This window comes from Pinus tabuliformis, chromosome 9 (genome assembly GCF_031772625.1).
Source record: "Pinus tabuliformis cultivar Carrire ecotype Pingquan chromosome 9, CPIR1, whole genome shotgun sequence".
NCBI classification, from domain to species: domain Eukaryota; kingdom Viridiplantae; phylum Streptophyta; class Pinopsida; order Pinales; family Pinaceae; genus Pinus; species Pinus tabuliformis.
The window spans coordinates 2,019,606,326-2,019,622,420 of NC_142307.1; positions in this window are offsets into that span (position 1 = coordinate 2,019,606,326).

The window sequence follows — 16,095 nt, forward strand, 5'->3', positions numbered from 1 at the left end:
CACCTTCGAAATGCCCCTTTTCTTTTGCTTGTATTGTCCCTTTGATGCTAGTGTTGCATTCTCCTCCTCCTCCTTCGTCCTTGTGCCACTCCCACTGCTACCACTAAGGTTAACCTTCACTAGGTCCTTCCTTAGCTCCTCCTGTTGAAGAGTCGCCTGCGTCTCCTCCCATGAAGGTAGTTTTTCTCTGCCCAATATGCTTTGGACAAAAAATTACCATTCATCTGAGACTCCATTAAGGGCTATCCCCACCATCATGGTTGGCTGAGGAATGGACCCTACTATAGCAAGCTGGTCTCTAGTGTCCTGGAGACACTGAAGATAGACATTCAACCCTTCTCCTTTATGCATCAAAGTCTGCTGCAAATTCTGCTCCAAATACATATTTTGTTGTTCGAAAGAGACTTCATACAGAGAAGACAAGGCTTCGCACATATCTCGAGTTGTATCCTTGCCCTGTAAGTGTGAGACCACATGATCTCAAACTCCATCGAGAATGAGCCTCTTTCCCTTCCCCTACTTGGCTTTGTACTTTTTCTTTTGATCGTTGTTAGTAGGAACAACTACAACACTTTTGACGTAGGCCTTGAGATAATATTCCTCTAGAACAATTAAGATTCTGGTTTTCCATATGACATAGTCGGAAACACCTTCCAACCCGTCCTGATATCTAAACCCATGTGATTCCATCTCACCCAACTGTTGAATTGACTCCTTTAGTCACTCCTTAGCACTGCTCAGCTGCTCAGCAAGTGAGAAATTCGAACTTTCTGGCAGAAAGTTCTCTGAGGAAAAAATTCCCCTTCTACGTGTCTTCTTTCTTTTCCAACAGATTTCTGCCCTGGAAGAAACTGCTCCCTTCACGCATTGCGTTGAGGCTCTGCGTCACTCCCTCTACCTCTGCAAACTCACAAACTGGAAATCCTATCTATGTCGTCTCACTCAGAGAGAGATTTCCTTGGATCTGCTTTTGGCAAGGACTGCACAATCCCTTCAAGGGGATTTGAATTGCTGCCAATCACAACTTTCGACCTCACTGCTCATCACTTGATTTGCTCTTCCTGTTTCAAAATCAATGCTCTAATACCATGTGAATATTCCTAGTCCAAGGAACCCCTACTACAACAAATCTGAATCTACTTCACCTACTTGATTTTTAAATTACATTCATCAAGTTATTCTTCTGAATACTGAAGAAAATTGCTTCTTCATCCTACACTAATTAAATATTTGATCTCATGAAACAGAAATGAGAGCAAATAAAAAGATACATAGGACACACTTATTTTTGGACACAATAATCCCTGGAAAAACCCAATGCGGGAAAATCGGTGCAACAACTCTGAGGGTTTTATTATTATGCAGGAGAAATATTTGAATACAATTCTAGGATGCTCATCTAGCAATCCTTTACAGAGAAAATAATGGCAGAAAATCTGAGTGAGTTTTACCTCACTTCACCCACCAAAATTCCAGCTGATCTGACACAAGACTGGATAACCCTGTCTATTTCTGCATCACCTCTTCTACCCTCTGCGTCAGCTTTCTCGGTAGTTTCAGTTGTTCTCGACAGTTCTGGCTTCTACTCTTTGCATCATCTTTCCTGACTGTTCTGGTAGTTCTCGACAATTCCAGCTTCTGCTTGACTGACAACTTTTCTGCTCTGGGCAAGCCCTTCTGGCTCTACATTAAGGCTGTGTGGGCCCAGACTGGCCCAGTGTCAGCTCTCCCGGCTACTGCGTCGCCTCTTTGTAGGTTGTCTTCACCTCTCTATCAGTATTCTTCGGAAAGTCCTTTTCTCGGATTCTCACTACCCCTTTGTTGCAAAATGATCACTTAATTCGAAATCCTTAGCAAACCTTGCCCTAGGAATCAAATTCTAGATTAATTTGTTCTCTCCGTGTGTGTTTCCAAATGAACCCCAAGCCTCCATTTTATACTTTTCTTGTTGAGTCTTCTTGATCATTCTCACCCATATTTTGATTAATACCCATTAATATTTTAATTTCCCTAAGTTTAGACTAAGGAATTCAATTAAAAATATTAATTATTTTAATAAAATACAATCCGGGTGGAATTTCACCAAACGGTTTCTGGGTTATTTAGAAATCATGTGCCTTAGCCTCTCCACCAATTTTCAAGGCTAGATCACTTCTGATGCTACCAAAGACTAACACTCCCTCTTAGCGAGGAAAGTGCTATAGTAACAATGTCCAACTGCATGCTGCTCTGTGTATGAAGCACCTCCTTTCCGCACTATTTCTTCCACCAACATTATGTTTTTGCTACTACTGTACTGCTACCCATGACACTACCACTACCACTGCTGCATCTGTACTACAACTCCCTCTCAAATGTTGCATCTACTATGATGCTAGCACTGCCACTACTAATACTGCAACTGAGTTGCTTAGATAAGCAACTGAAAAAACATCCAAAATTAGTTGAACTTAATTGTGTTCCACATAATACAATGAATGTTGGAATCTAATTGTAGCTAATTCTGACCCTCTAAATGTTCTGCACTGTTGCTCACCTCTGCATTGTGCTAACTGCACTGCTGCCAACCTTACTCTGTGCTGATCAATCTCTAGTCCCAAGCCACTGCATTTGTCCTCCAAACACTCCACTGCATCATCTGACACTAATTCCATCTCGCTACTCCTGAATCTTGGGCTCCCGTAGCAAGGAATTGATCCAAGAGGTGGACTCCTCAAGGATCCTACCCACATGTAGCCCTCCCGACTACAACTCAATATTGCCCCATCTCCCTCCTGGAGATGCATGGGCACTCATAGAAAACTCATCCTCGTTAATCTTTGCTGAAGTAGCCTTAGGATCATGTTTCTCATCATTGTCTTTTTTCTTCAAAGGACACTCGGATGCATAGTGGCCCATCTCACCACACCTGAAACATTTCACCTTCGAAATTTCCTTTTGCTTTTGCTTATGCTGTCCCTTTGATGCTAGAGATGCGTTCTCCTCCTTCTCCTTCATCTTTGTGGCACTCCCACGACTTCCACTGAGGTTGACCTTCACTAGGTCCCTCAACTCCTCCTATTGAGGAGTCGCCCACATCTCCTCCCATGAAGGTAGTTTTTCTCTGCCCAATATGCTTTGGGTGAAAACTTGTCATTCATCCGAGACTCCATTCAGGGCTATCCTCACCATCGCGGTTGGCTGAGAAGTGGACCCTACTTCAGCAAGCTGGTCTCTAGTGTCTTGAAGGTGTTGAAGATAGAAGTTCACCCCTTCTCCTTTCTGCATCAAAGTCTGCTGCAACTTTTGCTCCAAATACATCTTCCGCTATTCGGAAGAACCTTCATACAGAGAAGACAAGGCTTCCCATGTCTCACTGGTTGTATCCTTTCCCTGCAAGTGTGAGACCACAGGATCTCGAACTCCATCGAGAATGAGCCTCTTTGCCTTCCCCTTCTCGTCTTTGTACTTCTTCTTTTGATCGTTGTCAGTAGGAACAACTACAACACTTTTGATGTAGGCCTCGAGATCATATTCCTCCAGAAGAGCTAAGATTCTGGTTTTCCATATGACATAGTTTGAAGCACCTTCCAAACTATCATGATCTTTAAGCCCATGTGATTCCATCTCACCCAATTGACCCCTCTAGTCACTACTTAGCACTGCTCAGTTGCTTGCAAGTGAGAAATTCGAACTTTCTGCTAGAAAGTTCTTTGAGGAGAAAATTCCCCTTCTATGTGTCTTCGTTCTTTTCCAATGGATTTCTACCCCAACAGAAACTGCGCTGAGGCTCTATGTCACTCCCTCTGCCTCTGCAAACTCACAAATTGGAAATCATACCTCTCTTTCGTCTCACTCAGAGACATATTTCCTCGGGTCTACTTCCGACAAGGACTGCACAATCCCTTCAAGGGAATTCGAATTGCTGCCAAGTGTAGCTTTTGGCCTCACTGCTCAACACTGGATATGCTCTTCCTGTTTCAAAATCAATGCTCTGATACCGTGTGAAAATTTCCAGTCTAGGGAACCCCTACTACAACAAATCTGAATCTACTTCACCTACTTGATCTTTAAATTACATTCATCAAGTTTATGGATTTCAGAGATCTGTGGCTTGAATCTTTTGAATAATTGACTGGAGAATCCACAGTTTTATCATTTTTGAACCAATGTTTCAAATCCCAAGTGGGATCCATCTTCAGGATGAGAGAATGATCAGATAGACAACGTTTCAAATCCCAAGTGGGATCCATCTTCAGGATGAGAGAATGATCCCACTTGGGATTTGAAACGTTGGTTCAAAAATGATAAAACTGTGGATTCTCCGGTCAATTATTCAAAAGATTCATCAAGTTATTCTTCTGAATACTGAAGCAAATTACTTCTGAAGCCCACACTAATTAAACATTTGATCTCATGAAACAAATAATAGAGCAAAGAACAAGATATATACACTTATTTTTTGACACAATAGTCCCCTGAAAAACCCAATGCGGGAAAACCGGTGCAACAGTTCTAAGGGTTTTATTATTATGCAGGAGAAATATCTTAATACAAATGTAGGATGATCATCTAGCAATCCTTTACAGAGAAAATATTGGCAGAAAATCTGAGTGAGTTTTACCTCACTTCACCCGACAGAATTCTGGCTGATCCGGCACAAGATTGGATAACCCTGCTATTTTTGCGTCACCTCTTCTTCCCTTTGCAATAGCTTTCTTGGCTTTTCCAATAGTTCCAACTGTTCCTAGCAGTTCTGGCTTATGCCCTCTGCATCAATTTTTCCGACAGTTCCGGTTTCTGACCTCTGTGTCACATTTCCCGATTGTTCTGGCAGTTCCTGGCAATTTTGGGTTATATGTGACCGACAACTTTTCTGCTCTGCACAGGCCCTTCTGGCTCTGTGTCAAGGCTGCGTGGGCCCAAGTTGGCCTAGCGTTAACTCTCTAGGCTACTGCATTGCCTCTCAGCTGGCTCTCTCAGCCTCTTTGTCATTATTCTTCGAAAATTACTTCTCCCAGATTCTTACTACCCCTTTGCTACAAAATGATCACTTAATTCGAAATCCTTAGCAAACCCTACCCTATGAATCAAATTCTAGATTAATTTGTTCTCTTTGTCTGTGTTTCCAAATGAACCCCAAGCCTATATTTTATACTTTTCTTGTTGAGTCTTCAATGGCCAAGTTTAAGTCTCTAATCAACGACTAAGATTAATAGATGACTTGGTCTTCCTTCTAGATCATTCTCACCCATATTTTGATTAATACCCATTAATATTTTAATTTCCCTAAGTTTAGACTTAGGAACTCCATTAAAAATATTAATTATTTTAATAAAATACAACCCGGGTGGAATTTCACCAAATGGTTTCTGGGTTCTTTAGAACTCGTGTGCCTTAGCCTCGATGCCAATTTTCAAGGCTAGAGAACTTCCGATGCTACCAAAAACTAACAGGGGCAAGGGAATAGGGAGGTTGGCCCTATGTGGACCCAGGTGGGAGAAATGATGAATGGGGCATAGTGAGTGGAAAGGGAGTAATATATGCAGATAAAGGATCAAGACCGTGCACCCAAAGTTGAGGTTTCCCAAGTAGTACCACCCTAGAACCAAATGGTCAATAAAGGAGATCCCATGGGACTAAGATCCAAGGGTAACAGTCAAAAGAGATCAAGGGAACAAGAGCACAAACTAAGCCCACCTTTTCTGCCAAATCCCCCACCAATCCATACCCAGAAGTATCCATGATAAGGAAATTCGATACTCAATTACCAAATGACAAGACATAGTTTTAGATTTGGGAGGCCCACCTTCAAAGATACGATCAATATAGGTGGGTGAGGACCCACATGGTTGGCTTAGGTGGCAGAGAAATGGCACAACGAGCTAGTAGGAGGCTGCAAAGGGTTGCTGGTTGCCAGCTGAGGTTCATCATGGAGAAAAATTTATGCTGGGGATATCACCCAAGAAGTGGTGGGTAACAAGACCATGGGGTGAACCGGTCTTCATGGCTAGAAGTGTCTTCATTATGGCATTGTACTAGTTCTTTATATTTTCATCTTCAAGTTTTCATATTGATGAATACCCTGTATTATGATCGATCCTTTGATAATGTTGCATGACAATTCGCTTGGGATCATATGCATGGAATTCCTTGGCGGTGAAGTGTACGCGCTTCATCTCTTCTATCTTAGATGCTATCACCTTGTGACTCTTTAATTCATACAATTCGATCCTCAATGGAAAGATGTGCCAAGGGGTTTTCTTCCTCTTATGAAGAGTTCCTGAAAACCCCTTGTCTAGTTGATTTTCCACTTCCTGGATGATCACCTTATTTGTCTCATATTGCGGCATAACATGAGGGGTTGTTTGATATCCAAAGCATCTGATATATGTGCCCTCAGTAGCTGCAAACCAATCCACAATATCTTGAAGTGACTCCTTCAATTGATCTGTCATGCATGGAAAATCAGTGTCGAATATCATACGACTGTAAAGAAGTGTTTGATCAATCTGTTATATGCGCCTCTGAAGCTTCGTTTTGATAGCACCCTGCGGTGGAAATAAAGTAGGAACTTCTCTTTAGGAGTCCAGTTCCAATATAATTTTGGGAACGCATACCATGAACACATTCCATCTAGAATAAATGCAGACATGTAGAGATCTGGTGCTTGATTTTTTTGTAAATATTCTTTATCCTATGCCACCTGATGTTGCAATTCATATGATAATATATATGCACAATTGAAATTTTTTCCATGTGTCACCACCAGATTGAGTGTATATATCTAATTCTCTTGGAACACTTCATTGTTCTTGTGCCCAAACATCCAACAATACATAGCCATCAAATACTAATATACATCTCTTAAGATCTTTGTTGGATAAAATGCTTATGTGTGATGGTGAAACTAGGTAGGCTCTCGACACCATTGTTTGATTACATCAGTCACGTCGAGGGTAACCCATCTTGTGCAAAAGTTGTCATTTGCATACTCATTGGGATTGAGAATCTTATTGTATATCGACATATCCTCACCATAATAGGTGGCGAGGTGACTGCCACTCTCACTGCGAAGCACAAGGTGAGAGTCATCCATGTGTGTGATGATCCATTCAATAGATTCAACACATGGCATGACTGGGAATCTACATGTGATCCTGTGTATCCTAGACTTCTTAATGTTGATGTATGCATGAACATCTTCTAATTCCTCAAGAAAATTCTCATGCATGAATGTGTTGTAGATCTTGCTCCGTGTGACCTTTGTAGTCTTATCAATGAAACATTGAGTGTTTACATATATAGGAATATTTGGCTTTGTAACTATGACAGGCTCATCAGTTCTTGCTTCTGAAATTTCTTTAGAGGCTACTTTACGAGGTGACATGTTTCCAACAGATAATGACAGAATGGCAACACTTGTAGCACGGCCACTTGTTTGTGGAATCACAATCATAATGACAAGATCGGCTTAAAACAACTAACTATGTAGCATAACTTGTAAAAAAAGTTCAAAGAGTCATCGCAGATGATAGATCATGAAAACATATGAACGACAACTGAAAATAACTTGCATTCAACTAAAAATACACATGCAAACTAGGAGGCCGCACTTTCAAAGCACGAAGGGGACATGCATGGTCATTTGGGGCTTCGTAGTGTGCTCATGCGCTCAAGAAAGAGGCAAAAACAAGCTAGGGCACACTATAACATCCTGAAGGGTCAAAGGAATGGGAAAGGGACCTTCAGGTCTTCTCTATGTGCCCATGCACCCAACAAGACAAGGAGGGTGCACTGTTGCACTCCGAAGGGACGTCAGATGAGGGAAACTAAGATTTGGGTCTTAAAAGTGCACCTACGCACTTAAGGCAAAGGAGGGCACATTTTCGCATACTAAAGGGATGAATGAGTAAGGCTTCATGCCTTCACGACGTGACCATGCGCTCTGGAAGAAAACATGGTCACAAAGGGTGCACTTTTTGAGGCTGAAGGAGATTTGAGCTCAGGAAGCATGCTTGACCTGTGAAAAGCTTTGAAGCAAGTTCAATTAACCGGATTTGATGCTAAGATGAGGAGGATAATGATCTATAAGGATATATAGTTGTTGTCGCATGCATGGTGGAAGATGCAGGGTTTCAAGAATGTGAAAAGTATCTTGCATGTGATAGTGGTTTAACACTTGAAAGATGGAGATTCAACAAAATGCCAACAAAAAAATTGCAAAACAAGAGATCGACAAATAACAAAGTAATATTTGATAGTGAAATGATGAAAAACAATGAAAATATTTAGCATGCAAACTTACTTTCTGCATTGGTTGATGAATGGCTTCCTGATTCCCCAATTGTGTGCTCAACTCATATTAAATGATTATGGAAAGAATGATTAACATAGTTTATTTAAAGAAATTAACATGAAAAACAGATTCACAGATGAGTGTCACTTTTCGTCGCATGAAGGGATTAGTTAAGAAGGAGTTAAGGCGACTCCTATTTTATAAGAGTGCGCCCTCATACAACAAGTTCGTTCATGCATGCAATTAGACAGGTCACATGTCTTTGACATGAAGGAATGCGCCCAGGTAGGGCACACTTTCTTAGCCTGAAAGAATGCACCCACATAGGGCTCACTTCTTCAACTCGAAGGAGTGCGCTCTCCTCAAGTGCATGTCTTCGTCAACTCAAAGTGCACTTTTTATTTGGTGAGAGATTTTCTTCATTTTTGCTTAATTTTCCCACTTTTGTGTGCTTTTTTGAGTGTGTTCATGGAAAGAAGGCAAGTTTCTAAGTCAATAAAGATTGTGAGTTCACTTAACCATACAATTACTAACTCAAACACTTCTAGTGGTTAAGTGACGATGCTTGAGACACATTGACTTAGGAGGATGCGTCACTAGGAGAAAACACACAAATATCAAATCACACCTCATGATGAAACAAGGGGGCTTGAAATGAAAGTAATGTAGGCTCCCAAATCGATATAGGAAAAAAATTTGGAGGGTTGTTATCGCAATGAAAACACAACCCTACTGCTTACATTATTTCAGGTCTTGAAGATGTTAAGTATAGTACACTTCCAATCATGGACTAGTAATTCATTTGGTTTACAATGGGGGACTCATCCTCTTTAACCAATTTGCAACCAGTCACCATAAGTATACAAATAGGTTTGCAATCATCCATTCTAAACATTTTCAAAGTTTCTTTTAAAAATTTACATTGGGAAATAAGATATCGTTTGCTGCGTGAGTAATCTGGAACCCAAGAAAGAATGACAACTCTCCTAACATATAATTTTCAAAATCCTTTTGCTTTGCTTCAGCAAACTGATGTCCCATATGCTTTATATCATTTCCAAAAATAATATCATCTACATACACAATAATGATCAACAAATTATCATTTTCAGGTTTAATGTATAAATTTGTATCTATTACTCCTGTCTTAAATTGTTGCTACTACAGATACTTATCCAACCTAGCATACCAAGTTCTTGAAACTTTCTTCAGCCCATACAAGGATTTTCTTAGTCTACAAAAATTATTTTCATCTTCTGAGAGCTGAAATTCTTCTCGTTTTTCAATGTACACCTCCTCTTCTAATTAACCATTGAGGAATGCTGACTTGACATCCATCTAATACAGTTTAAAGATATTATGACTAGAAAATGCTAAAAACATCCTAATAGCTTCTACTTTGGCTACAAGGGCAAAGGTTTCTTCAAAATATATACCTTCTACTTGAGCATAGATCTTAGAGACCAACTTGGCTTTCTTCCTTAGCACTTGGCCTTCTTCGTTCAAACTTTTTCTTGAACACCCACTTGGTACCATTGATGTTCTTATCCTTTGGTCTTGGAATTAGTTACTAAGTGTTATTTTTCTCTATCTGATCCAATTATTCATCCACTGCCTTAACCCAAAATTTGTCTTCGCTTGTTTGGTTGAAGCTTTTGGGTCCTATCTAGGACAACAGAGGAAAATTTGCATGTCTTGGACTACCTGTGAATCTTCACCTTGTCTAAACACCAAGTTCCTTGTCTCCAATGATATGTCTCTTGGGGTTGTTCTTCTGCAGATATATAGATGTTATTTTTTGCTTCTGAGGTGTTCTTTCTTCACCCTCGTTTGCCTCTTCCTCTATCTCTAGGTTCTACATATTTGATGACACAATTATCATCCTCATCTAATTTTTCCTGATACTTTGTTGCATTAGGTACAACTTCATCCACTCTAACATCAATGCAATCTTCAATTTTATTGGTCATTTTGTTATACTATTTGTAGCCTTTACTTCTAATTGCATAGCCAAGAAAAATTCCCTTGTCTTCTCAAGAATAAAACTTACCAAGCTTTCTATCATTTCTCTTTATATAACATTTGCTTTTGAAAACATTGAGGTTCTTCATTGAGGCTCATCTTCCTTTCCACAGTTCATAGGAAGTCTTATCACCGTTAGGCCTAAGCTTTACGTTGGAAAAATAAATTGAAACTTGGGTTGCTTCTCATTAGAAGGTGTTTGCAACCTTTCCTTCATCCATCATGGCTCTAGCTATTTATCAAATGGTTCTTTTCTTTTATTGTACTACTCCATTCCACTGAGGGGTTCTTACCACATAGTACTTCTTTTAGATATTGTGTTCTTCGCATAACACTTCAAACTCCCCTGAAGTGTACTCTCCTCCTCTATCTAACCACATGCATTTGATCTTTAGGTCTTTCTCATTTACGTGAACTTTGAATTGTCAGGGCATGAGGTATATCCACTTGAATTGTGTTTTGCATTAAGATGGAATATGGATTTATGCATGGAGAGGGAAACTATTGGGTTTCTTCTCCCAATGTCTCTTCATCTTCCAATTATCTTTATTTTTCTGTTTACAATATTTACATGGATTTACCCATTCCCAAAGATTAGGTGTCAACATTCCCCCCACTTAATCTGAAGGGATGTTTGTGCGTCCAAGAATCATTCTGAATTTTTCAAACTTTTCTCTTCTAACCGCTTTGGTGAAGATGTTTGCAATCTACTCATTTGTGGAACAATGGCATAGGTGGATTGTCTTGGCCTCAACATGATGTCAAATCAGATGGTATTTTGTATTGATGTGCTTCATTCGATCATGGAACTTTGGGTTCTTGGCCAACTTTATTGTAGAAGTGTTATCAATCAAGAGAGGAGTTGAATGCACTTGTTTCTCCTGCAAATCTTCTAGAATTTTCCTGAGCCACACAATTTCCTTTGTTGCTTTAGCTGCTGCCACATATTCTACCTCAGTTATGGAATCTATTGGAACTAATTGTTTACATGACCTCCAGGAGACAACTTATGATGCAAGACTCATAACATAACCTAAAGTATATACCCTAATTTCTTTATTTCCATCGAAGTTTGAATCAGAGTATCCAATCAAGCTAAAGTCACCCACCTGTGTATACTTAAGTCCAAAGTATGGAGTTTCCTTCAAGTACTTTAGAACTCTTTTTGCAGCAGACCAATGACCCTCACAAGGATTTTGCATAAACCTGGATTGGATTCCAACAACAAATGAAATGCATAGTCTGGTAGTAGTAAGGTAGTTGAGACTTCCTACAAGTTGTCTATACTTCGTTGCATCCTCAAATTCTTTTCCTTTAGTGGATGTGAGCTTTAACTTCTATTCCATTGGACTAGTCAAAGGATTGCAATCATCCATGCCAAACATGTTCAACAGATCTCCAATGTAATTCTTCTGAGAGAGGAATATAAACTTCGGATGTTGAGTTACTTCAATACCAAGATAGTATTGAAAATAGCCCAAATATGTCATTTCAAAATCTTTCCTCAATTCCTTCTTTATGGATGCAATGTAGCTCTCATTGTTCCTTGTCATCATAAGATCATCTACATACACCACAAGATATACAATTGTTTTGCTAACTTTCTTGACAAACAAAGTTGCATCATCAAGATCACAATGTTTGAAGAGTAGTCTCAGAAGATGCCTAGTAAACTTATCATACCAGGGCCGCGGTGCTTGCTTGAGGCCATACACGGATTTTATAATCTTTCATGCTTTATGTTCATGACCCTTCACAACAAATCATTCTAGTTGGGACATAAAAACATTCTCTTTCAGATCTCCATTCAAGAAAGTAATTTTTACATCCATTTGATGGACTTTCCAACTGTTTTGTGCTGCAAGGCAAAGAGTGTTCAAATGGCAGCCCATTTTGCTGTGGGGGGGAATTCTCCTCATAGTCGACCCCTTCCTTATGTGCAAAACATTTTGCCACAAGCCTAGCTTTGTACTTGTCAAGTGAGTCATCTGCTTTATACTTGTTCTTGAAGACCCACTTGCAACCTATTGGTTTGGTTCCCAATGGAGAATAAACCAACCTCCAGGTGTCATTCTTTATCAAGGCATCATATTATTTCTGCATCACTTCTTTCCATTCATCATGAGAAGTGGATCCTTTGAAGGAAGTTGGTTCAAAATCTGTAGACAAATTCATTTCACAATCATAATAAAAATCCATATCAATAGGTGAATCAAAATCATCTACATCACCTCCATTTTGTTTGGTTGAGCTTCTTGTTCCTGTCTTTCCAACCTCATCAGGACGGACACTTTCAGGTGTCTTTGTCAGCCATTTTGGAGCACCTTTCTTAGATGACCTAGGCTGCTCAGTTGATTGAGTTGGGGCTGAATCAAGATGTAGTCTCCCAATTTTGTCAAACATGTCACTGAAAGTGTCATAAGTGGTTGTAGCTTCATGAGGGGGAGAGAGTGCTTCAGAATAGGATTCCATAGATTTATCCAATATAGGAATCCACCCTTTAAGATGCAGAATCTCATTATGAAATTCTTGAAAAGAGTTTGCATGTCCGAATCTATCCAAGACATCAAGTTGTCGCTCAAAAACATTGTCAGCCTTGGAAGATTCAAGAAATATCACATCTTTGGATATTATAAACTCTTATTGACTTCATCATAGAGATGGTATGATTTGGAGGTATCAAGGAATAACAAGTGGAACTAAAAACCCTGAGATGCCTCACCGAAGGAATGTGTACATACCACATTTCATAGGGAGTCTTGTTTTTTATAGCATTAGATGGACACCTATTCTTTATATAAAAAACACATAGAACTGCATCAGCCCAAAACATCAGTTTAACATTCTTGAAAAACATCATGGAACGCACCATATTTAAGATTGTCATGTTCATTCTTTCAGCTGCTCCATTCTGTTGGGGATTATAAGGCACAGTTGCTTGATGTTTGATCCCATGCTAATGAATATAGTTTTCAAATTCATTTGAAGTGTATTATTTCCCATTATCAGTGTGAACAGAGCCAATATGATATTTTGCATCACTTTAAATCCATGCATGAAATTTCTTGAATGTTTCAAAATCTTCAGATTTGTTCTTCAATAAATAAACCCAACACATTCTGGTACAACCATCAATAAATGTCATCATATATTTATTACCATTTGCAGAAGGAACATGAATTGGGCCACATAAATTGAAATGAATGAGTTCAAGTTTTCTATGTGCTCGGGAATGAGAATCATGAAAATACTGTTTGTTGTGCTTTCCTAAGATACAAGAATCACATTGCTTAAGTTTCCTAATAATTATAGGCAAACCAGTAACACCATTTGTCTTCAACAAACGAAGGTTGTCATAATTCAAGTGTCCAAATATAACATGCCATAAAAGACATGATGGAAATTTACCTTCATCATAGTGAGAACTATATGAGAAGTTCTATGCATGAGAAGATGATCCTTGCAGCTTTAGAAGTTTTTCTTCTTCTATCCTCATCATGACAAGTGAGTGATATGATGATTTTCTTACCTTAACCTTGCCATCAAATATACGAATGGATTTTTCTCGCTGGTGTTCTCCTCAACTCTGTGAGGTATAGAACATCATGTAGAAGAAAGTCTGGAAGACTAGGCAGTTTGAGCCTGATGGATTGAGTTTTGACTTGTCTGCAAAGTATATTACTTCATCAACACTATTAGTGAATTCTTCAAATAAATCTCTCTTAAATTAATGTGGCAAGTTGCTCCTAAATCAAGAAACCAATCATCCTTCCATGAAGCATTGATTAAGTATTCAGTTACTCCAATGTTGCAATGTGCCACAACATAATGAGCAGACTTGGGTGCTTTACCTTTTCCTTTGTCAGTTGTTTTACCTTTCCCTTCATTTATTTCCTACTCAAATTTGTCCCAAGGCAACTTACATGTGGAAGCATCATGTCCATCTCTATTGCATCGTATGCAACGAAGATCAAACTTTTCTCCATGGAATTGTCTGCCCCCCTTGCCTCTAAAATTTCTCCTTCCTCTTCCTCTTCAACCACCTCTTCCTCTAGAAGCATCTTGTGCATGATTCTTCTCCTTTTGTGCAAGTCATGCAACTTCTTTAGTAGTATGAGGAGTTTTCTTCTTCCCAAAATATTTCTCTCTTTCAGCAAACTTCTTCTTAAGGGAGTTAAAGGTAATCTCCTTAAGATTTCCACTTGCTTGCAATGACTCAAGATAATGTGAATAGGTGGGATATAGTGCCTTGACATAAGCTATGAGAGGAATGTTGATTTCAACATCCAGTGGCTTTTATGTCATGCATAATGGATCTTACTTATGATGCTAAGGCAAGAGGGTCGTCTAAATTTCCTCCTTCCTCTTCCTCTTCGGCCACCTCTTCCTCTAGAAGAATCTTATGCATGATTCTTCTCCTTGTGTGTGTTGGGTCCCTATAATACTAGTGATTACCCCATTACTATTGTATTTATACCCCTTATTTATATTGTTGTTCCCCTATTACCCCCATGTTGTTATTTCTGTGCCCCATAGAATCCCTCTATTGTTATTTTTGTGGCTTTATATTATTATTGTTAGGTCGGCTGGATTATATTGTGACTCCTTAGACTCCTATATATAGAAAGGAGGTTTTGTCATTTGTATCATCCAAGAATTGTTCATTTATGTAATGTAAAGGAGGTTTCCCCCTCAAAGAGGCTAAATTCTAAGGCGTTGATCTATCTTTTCTTGAGCTGGTTTCATAACATTTGGTATCAGAGCTTTGGATTCTAGGGTTTCGCTGCTCCAAACAGGTCATCGTGGCATTTTCAATATAACTTTTTTTTCTGTGACGTTTCAGAAGTCGCAAAAAAAACCCATTTGAGAAGAAATCACGTTGAACCTTGGATCCAAATTTCATAGCTTTTCGCGCAATATTTACAGAGATATGATCTGAGGAAGTTGGTCTTTTTGCAGACTCCTGAATTACATTTAAAACAGGTGACCTGGGGAAAATCGTCATAACTTTCTCTCTGGGGATGGGATTGAAATTTCGTAAGAAGGTACAGAAAGAGGACAGACTGTAGTTTCTTGTATGTGTGGTTCAGATTCAAAGGCTGAAACAGGGACTCGTGGCACGTCGTACAAGTTCGCTCTACTGAACTAGTCTAAAAGCAAGTCACTGTGGGAGATTTCACATAACTCTTCCTTGGAGAATCCAATTCGGGTCAGACTTGTGGCATTGGAAAGAGGACACAAAAGGCTAATGCAAGTCGCAATTTCAGAATTGGATGATCTGAAATTACAGAGATACATCAAATTCAATATCAAGCTTCTATAAAGTGAAAAAAGGTGTGTAGTTTTTTTTTAAATTTTTGTGTAAGCTTGGTTTAACGGAATTCAAAGGGCATAGTAAAGCATTATTATCGGTAATTGATGCCCCGAGGAAAGAAAATGCAAACACCTAGTAAGGAACCTGAAAGCTCGAGCATGACTCATGAAGAAGAGGAAGAAATGCTACATGATATATCAAAATTACAAGAACAAGTGCAACAAATGTCACACTCACAAAAGCTAACAGAAGCTAAGATAAGTGGCGTGGAATCTAAGATAAATGGCATGGAATCTAAGATAAATGGCATGGAAGCTAAGATGGATGATTTGAAGACAGATTTGAGGACAGATTTGAAGACAGACACGGCAGATTTGAAGACAGATTTGACAAATTTTCTACAAGAAATACTTACTAATGGTGAAAAGGTTGTAAAGGAAACTCATGATGTGAACAAAAGTAATGTTAATCATGATTCCAT